The sequence below is a fragment of the Echinops telfairi genome, unplaced genomic scaffold (genome assembly GCF_000313985.2).
Source record: "Echinops telfairi isolate 266 unplaced genomic scaffold, ASM31398v2 ScPeMD7_24;HRSCAF=84, whole genome shotgun sequence".
Taxonomy (NCBI): domain Eukaryota; kingdom Metazoa; phylum Chordata; class Mammalia; order Afrosoricida; family Tenrecidae; genus Echinops; species Echinops telfairi.
This window is the reverse complement of record NW_022103921.1, coordinates 3,241,732-3,249,515: the sequence shown is the minus strand read 5'-3', so window position 1 is coordinate 3,249,515 and position 7,784 is coordinate 3,241,732. Positions and strand designations below refer to the sequence as shown.

Sequence of the window (7,784 nt, the reverse complement as noted above, 5' to 3'; positions counted from 1 at the left end):
ATCCCCTGAAAATAAGACCTAGCGCATCTTTGGGAGCAAACATTAATATAAGACACTGTCTTATTTTCGGGGAAACGGGGTAGATCCCAGGACCTTGGATAGAGATATGTTCACATCCAGTGCTCTCAATGTGGGTGATGCTGCCACGGGGGTGGGGTGGGGGTGGGGGGAAGCTAGAATGATCAAGGGGTCTACAAAACCAGACTTTGACCTGGATTAAGGACTATAGGACAAAGGTTTTCAAGTGCCAGTGGGCGTTTAGTTTAGCTTTTCTTTTTTCTGAAAAGGTGGTGGCAGGCCAAATAAGTGTGGGCACATGTGACATAAGCACTTGCCAAGTCCAGTTCCCTCTGACTCAAGATGGCGTCACAGGGTTTTCTTCTTTGAAAGATAATGGTTTGGGTTTTGTGTGTTTGTTGATGACAAAACACACAGCGAAGCTTCGCACACCGCTCAACAGCGCCTTTAGGATTACATTTGCCACATTGTGCAGCCATTCTGACCTTTTCTGAATTGTTCCTCCTCCACGAACACAAATTCGCTGCCCTCTCAATTTCCTATCCAATCAGTCAAATTACCGTTGCAAATTTGATCTCATCTAGATAGATCTTAAACTAGTTTCCCTGCCTCCTTCTTAGCTTCTCATCCTTCCTCGACATTCAATGTTGATCACCAGAAAGGCTGATAGCCTTTATTATTATTATTTTTAGACAACATGTTTTCAATGAACGATAATAAAATTCCGAGACATAATATTATATGCAGTTAATTATATGTTGTGCTAAATTTTGCTAAAACAAACATTGTGCTCGAGGGGCCTACTGTCTAGTGTAGCGGTTCTCAACCTTCCTAATGCCGCAACCCTTTAATACAGTTCCTGATGTTGTGGTGACCCCTCCAACCATAAAATTATTTTCGTTGCTACTTCATAATTTTAATTTTGCTACTGTTATGAATGGTTATGTAAATATCTGATATGCAGGATGTATTTTCATTGTTACAAACTGAACATAATTAAAGCACAGTGATGGATCATAAAAACATGCAATTATATCATGTGAAATATTTATTTCTAATTACAAATAAATGAAATTTTGTCTCGAAGCATGGTTAACCATCTTAATATACCAGCAGTCAACTACATGGCTACATTTTGCGACAGTATGCGTAAAAAGCCAACGTCCGTGCGAAGGTTGAGACAGCTTCTTTCGGAATCAGAAATTCTCGGGGCAGTGTTTGCAAGAGCACCACGAAGATCATCTTCCACCACAAGTCTACTTCTGTGTTTAGATTTGATGACCAACAAGCTGAAAAACCTTGCTTCACAAAGCTATGTTGTTGGAAATGGAAGAAGACGCAACACTGTCTCAGACAGAACGTGATATGACTGCAAACACTTGATCCAGAATTTTGTCACTGGCGTTGTAGAGAAATCAGTTCCCGATGCATTGCTGTTAATAAGCCCAACGACTCCTCTTGTGCCGTCTCAGGAGCATCTTTCCCTTTGACTGTGAATGGGCTTCCGGCAAGTGCAGATGGGGTGTCAGGTAGATTTGGAATGTATGATGAAATTTCGTCTGCAAGCATGTGCGAGTAAGTGTTCTTTCACAGAAATTATCATCGTCATCCTTTTGTCTGGTTCAATGTCATGTTCCTCAAAGAAAGCAGATAAGGTAGGCCACATGTAAATTTTATTTTCATCCAATTTTTTTGCCAAAGCTGAAGTTTCATTTGGAATGATTGGATCTTGAGGTAGTTAGTTTATTGTGCCAACCTGGCCAATAAACACATGCGGGGTTAATTGAAGGGCGGAGGGGTAAATGGCTCAGTGAGCCTTGCCTTTCTAGTTCACAGGTCTCTTGTTTTGTGACGGTTGGACCATCACAAAAAAAGCAGTTCCCTGCTTTAGCTTGCAAGACTGACTTCCTGCAAGACATCTCCAAGGAGAAGCCACATGTACCTACCCTGATGCAGCCCTGGGTGCTGGTGCAGCCATGTGGAGACCCCTGCCAGAGCTGAGATGCTTACACGTTCACTGACTCAGCTTTCCTCCTGCAGTCGGCATCATTGCGTCTGTTTTGTGAGATGGAGGAGGACTTTGTGGATTGGTGTCAGACACATGGGTTAATGGGTTAATGTTGGACTTGTGGGCTTGGGCAGCACTGGATTGGGATGTTTTCTTGATGTGCACTTAACCTTTATATAAAACTCTCTCTTATACATGAGTTTCTGTGGATTTGTTTCTCTAAAGTACCCAGACTAATACAGATCTTTTCAGACAAATCGAGGCATGTTGCGTTTGGTCCTTGCAGTTATAAATTTAACTCATTCAAGATGGGAAAAATGGCAACAAGTAAGCTATTTTCTGCAGTTCACTTTTATCGCTGAAAAGTGCTTTGAAGTGTGGTCTTGCATTCTGACTGAAAAACGTTCTGAGTACATTACGGAGGTCCAAAACACATTTTAAAACTTTTCCTCTCGACAACCATCTCACTTCAGGGTGAAATAACAGAGCATTATTCAGTGCATCCCATTCGTTAAACAGTTGCAAAAACAGTACACTGTTTAAAGTGCTCGCTTTTACAAAATTGACAGAATTTAGAATGTTTTTCATTACTTCTTGCAACTCTTGTGGAAGCATCTTCGTTGCTAATTTTGCTGATGAATCATACAGTAAGTTCCAATGACTTTTGGTGACTCCTTCAGTAACATCGTTGAAATCCAAATCGACATCCTAGCATAGCTGTAGCACCATCTGTGCAAACAACACAAACCTTTTCCCAAGAGATCTTAATGTTCTTTCAGAAATGAACTGTGTCAAATACACCACATGCAGTAGTTGTCATTCAAGAGGTTTGTAAAAAAGAAACTCATCTTTAAAGTCGCCATCATTAATACACCTCACGTAAACCAGAACTGTAAACAGTTTGCAACGTCTGTAGATTCATCAAGCTGGATGCTAAATATTGGAAGTGGAGCAGATTTAATTTCCTGGATGACATGATCAAGAATATCAGCAGACATGCCATCTATTCTTCTGTGGACAGTGTCATTAGATAAGGAAATTGTGCTCTCAATTTCGTAACAAATTTGTCTCTGATCATAACTCGAACAATGTCTTTGACTGCTGGCAACAGTAAATCCTCAGCAATGGTGTGAGGTTTCATAGCTCTGGCGATTCTGAGTGCCACCAAATATGAAGCTTCAATGGCTGCTACGTTTTGTTTGTGGTACTTGCCACCAGTGTCAAGTCTGGCTTTCTTGAGTCCATCAGCTTTGCTTCTAAAATAGTTGATTCCTTGCCGGCAAAGCTCGGATGTTTGCTAACAAAATGGCGTTTTGTTTCTTCGGCTTCATAGATTCGCAAATAACACATTGTGGCTTCTCAATTTCTGCTGTAATTATTGAGGCAAAACCATACTGTAAAAAATCTTCACTATATTTTCTTTTCTTAACGTTCTCTACACGATCCATTGTCATATGATGGTTTGCTAATAAAAATAATATAGAACAATAGCTTTAATAATACAAAAGATGATACATGGCATAGTTTAATCAATACAGTTCATTAAAGTTTCCTATGATTTGCCATTCTGTGTGTTTTTTTGTTTTTTTTACATAACTGTTACTATCACACATGGGCAGTATTCACATCAATCACAGATGAATATAAAAAGACTGATTAGCATCCAGATTAAGTTTCCATGGTACAGGTATATTTTTTGCAGTAGTTGATGATTTTACAGTACATGATTTTACATTTACTCAGTAATTATAAATATCATGGGGTGCCCTTTTACCTCCAATACGGCTGCTTTCAACACAGCAGCTGCTCTCACCACAGTAGCTGCTCTTTACACTGTGTGACTAGTCTGCAGAAGTACATTATGGCACCAACCCTGTCACATACACCTATATTTGTACAGGGTGTATGTGATGGGGTTGGTGTGATGATGTCATCACACCGGGTACTTGTATGTGGGTATATCTGCATGTGGGCAGACCCACCTGGAGACGGATAGAGGAGTCTGAAGAGGAATGTATAAGGTGGTGTCGGACATATGGTTAATATCAGACTTATGGACTTGATCTGGACTGGGTTGGGATGTTTTATTAATATATAATTACTCTTTATATAAAGCTCTTTCTTATATCTATATATGAGTATCTATGAATTTGTTTCTCTGGTCAACCCAAACTAAAACATTTGTGAATAGAGATAATTTTACTTCGTTTCCAATTTGAATGCCTTTCATTTCTATGTCTGCTCTTATTGTTCTGCCTAGGGCATTGAATACAATAGTGAAGTGTTGACAGCAGGTACCCTTGTCTGTTCCTGATTTCAAGGAGAATGCTCTCAGTCTTTCTCCACTAAACATTCATTCATTCACATGCTCTGAACCATACTGAGGAACTTCCCTTCTATTCCAATCTTGTTGAGGATTTTCATGAAGAACGGGTTTTGGTCATAGAAATTGGAATGGGCTTTAGGCTCACACTTAATTCTAGCCCAATCTAAAATCAATTCGTTCTTCTAGCAAGACCCTGATTGATGCTTGGCTTCATGAAGAGATCACTCAAGAGATGGGTGCCATCAAGAAGTATGGTGAAGAAACCAGATGGTGCCTGGTTATCAGGAAGACTAGCATCTGGGGTCTTAACATCTCGTCTTAAAACAAGCAGCCATTGAAGTGAGGCATCAACAGAGTCTCCATTGAAGAAGCATACCAGCCTATGTGATCCAAGGAGTGTAAATTATAAAACACAAATATGACGGAGGAAATGGTATCAGAGCTTAAATTATGAATATCCAATTTGTAGAAGGCGGTGGATGTCAGTAGAAGCCCAAAATCCATGTGAAGGGTCCTCTTATGGATTAAGTCTCCTGTGACCTGGACTGGGCTGGGATGTTTGCTTGATTACTTCTGGATATAAAGCTCTCTCGTCCATATATATGAGTGTTAATGGAGTTGTCTCTCTAGTCAACCTGGCCTCACGCAAAGACCAATGGAAATATTTCAACAAGCTGATGAAGCACTGGAAGCACTCAAGTGGCCTTGTCAAGAAAATTGGAAGCCAGCTACTTGGCTAACCGGGGAAACTGACTGGAAGAGATCCATATTTGTACCCATTCCAAAGAAAGGTGATCCACCAGAATGATCAACTTATAGAACAATATCATCGCTATCACATGCCAAGTAAAATCTTTGCTGAAGATCATCCAACAAAGGTTGCAGCAGTACATTGACAGGGAGCTGCCAGAAGTTTGGGCTGGATTCAGAACAGGATGTGGAACAAGAGACAACCTTGCTGATATAAGAGGGATCTAAGCTGGGTGACGAGAATACCAAAACAATGTTTACTTGTGTTTTATTGACTATGCCAAGGCATTCAACTGTGTGGATCAGGGGTCCTCAAACTATGGCCCACGGGCCACATGTGGCCCGCTGAGGACATTTATCCAGCCCGCCGGGTGTTTTTGCCCCATTTGTTTTTTTACTTCAAAATAAGATATGTGCAATGTGCATAGGAATTTGTTCATAGTTTTTTTTTAAAACTATACTCCGGCTCTCCAACGGGTCTGAAGGACAGTGAACTGGCCCCCTGTTTAAAAAGTTTGAGGAACCCAGGACTGTGGATCATAACAAACTATGGGTAACCTTGAGAAGAATTCGAATTCCAGAACACGTCAGCGTGTTCATGTGAAACGTACACTTATCAAGAGGCCGTCGTGAGAACAGAAAAAGAGAATACCACGTGGTTTTAAATCAGGAAAGGTGTATGCCAGGCTTGTGTCCTCTCGCCAGACGAGTCCATCTGTATTCTGAGCAAATCATCAGAGAAGCTGGATTATAGGAAGAAGAATGTGGCGCCAAGATTAGAGGACGGCGGTGCTTGACCGCTCATGATAGAGATGCCTGAGCCAAGAGGCCCTAAGTGGCACCCCAATGGTAGAACGTGATTTGAAATGCTGGCACTTCACTTGAGAAGCCCGACAGTGATTAGAGTTGGTGGGACAAGGGTGGAAATAAATGTCCATTGGTATTGGCCGAGCAGCGTCCAGTCTGCAGAGAAGGGGGCAGGGAAAGAGGAAATGACTCTGTGGTCACAAGCCACTGGGTTTAGTGGGAAGAGCTGGGGCCCAGCAGGTGCCTAAGGGAACACAGGGCTCTGACACGAGCTCTGGGGCCGAGGCCCGTGGCTGGCTCCTTGTTGGCCCTGTCCTCCAGCCCCCCGAAAGGAATTCACCCGGGGATTCCGAACACTGCCTACTCCCTTGGCCTGTAGCCTGATGCTGCCCGTCCACTGCGCCTGCTGCTGCTCCGGGCTGTGTCTGTGAACGAATCCTGGCAGGCCGACGAAATCACCCGCGATCTTGCAGGAGAAAAAGAGCAGAGTCCGAGAATGAGTGGCTCTCCGGAAACCACTCTCCAAAGGCTTTAGGAGCAGTGTGGACCTGGGCCGAGGCACGTCTACAAGTTCAGGGTGTGCAGGGACGCTGGCAACCACTCGTCTGGGGCAGGCCTGGGGCAGCTAACAGAAGGAAGGGGAACGAGACGGTGGTAGGGAGACTCCACGAGACACACACCTTCAAGGGAAGTCAGTGGATTGTGTTGATTTACACAGGAGGTGATGAACATGACAACCACTGTAGCAAGAAGCAACGGCGGGCCGTGGTGACGCTCTCCTGCAATTGACACACCCCAGCGGGTAATGTTAACTCTGTAACTGAGGAATCGAGGCACGGTCCAAGATTCTTCCCACCTCTTTGAGCTGGCCTGTTCCCCTGAGGTCCCCCACCTCAGTGGGGGTTCTATCTTGTCACGTGTACATCACTCGTGGCTGTTTTCATTATCGGAGGATTTCTGTACCAGCGATGGGTGGTAGGAGTCAAGACATAGAGCAGTTTCCCCACTTGGCCTTCCGGCAGGATCTTGGCAATTTAGTAGCCGATGGTCGTGACTTTGTATGCCATTCTAAACCTCGAAATGTGGGTGTAGGGGATGACCAGCTCAGGTAGGGATCAGAAGAACGGGGATCCCTTATTACCAATGCATTTGCACTTTAGCTTAACTGGGATTGCCTCTTCAGTCCCCCAAACCATTCTCAGCCAGATTTCTCAAGTAGCTCCACTCATCACTTATCAAGCCCAATACTGCTCGTGCTTTTTGGTTTGCTTTATTTTATGTTATTTTTTTATTTTTTGGTTTGCTTTATTTTTACCTTCTCTTTCTTTTCCTCCCTCTGTTTTCTTATAAAGGTACATTTGTAGGGTAGAGATAATGGGGCCAGTATCAGAGGCGACTGGACTCTCTTGGGATCAGTAGGCTCGAGTATAAAATAGTGATAATAAGTAAGAGGGTTCGGCATTTCCTGATCCTTTCTTTTAAAACAACCTTTTCATCACATTTTTGAGACACTGGATTTTCTTTTCATTTCTTTTTCTTTTTTTAAAGGCAAAGGTAGAACTTTACATCCTAAGTCACTCCTAAATTCTATGAGAATCTGGATGTTTTGCCTCTTGGAACTACTTCGCAGTGATCACTCGTCTGCCGTCCAAGTTCTAAAGCACAGCTGTTAGGTCTGAAGCTGGGGGAAGTCCAACACTTGCTTCTCCCACTTGTGATTAGGACAGGGAAAATGTGAACATTCTCAATTACAAGTTGCCATTGGGGTGACTTGATATCTTTTTTTTTTTAATCGTTTTATTAGGGGCTCATACAACTCCTATCACAATCCATACATACATCAATTGTGTAAAGCACATTTGTACATTCATTGCC

The 7,784-nt window shown here is 42.7% G+C and overlaps 1 protein-coding gene and 1 pseudogene across 1 annotated transcript in view; one reads left to right on the top strand and one right to left on the bottom strand.

The window, feature by feature from the left end:
• EBPL (EBP like) overlaps positions 1-7,784 on the bottom strand; it is a gene marked incomplete at its 5' end in the record, with an annotated part of 45,906 nt that overhangs the window by 23,239 nt on the left and 14,883 nt on the right. The gene's annotated exons all lie outside the window — the stretch shown is intronic.
• On the top strand, positions 1,107-7,069 carry LOC105979633 (annotated as a pseudogene).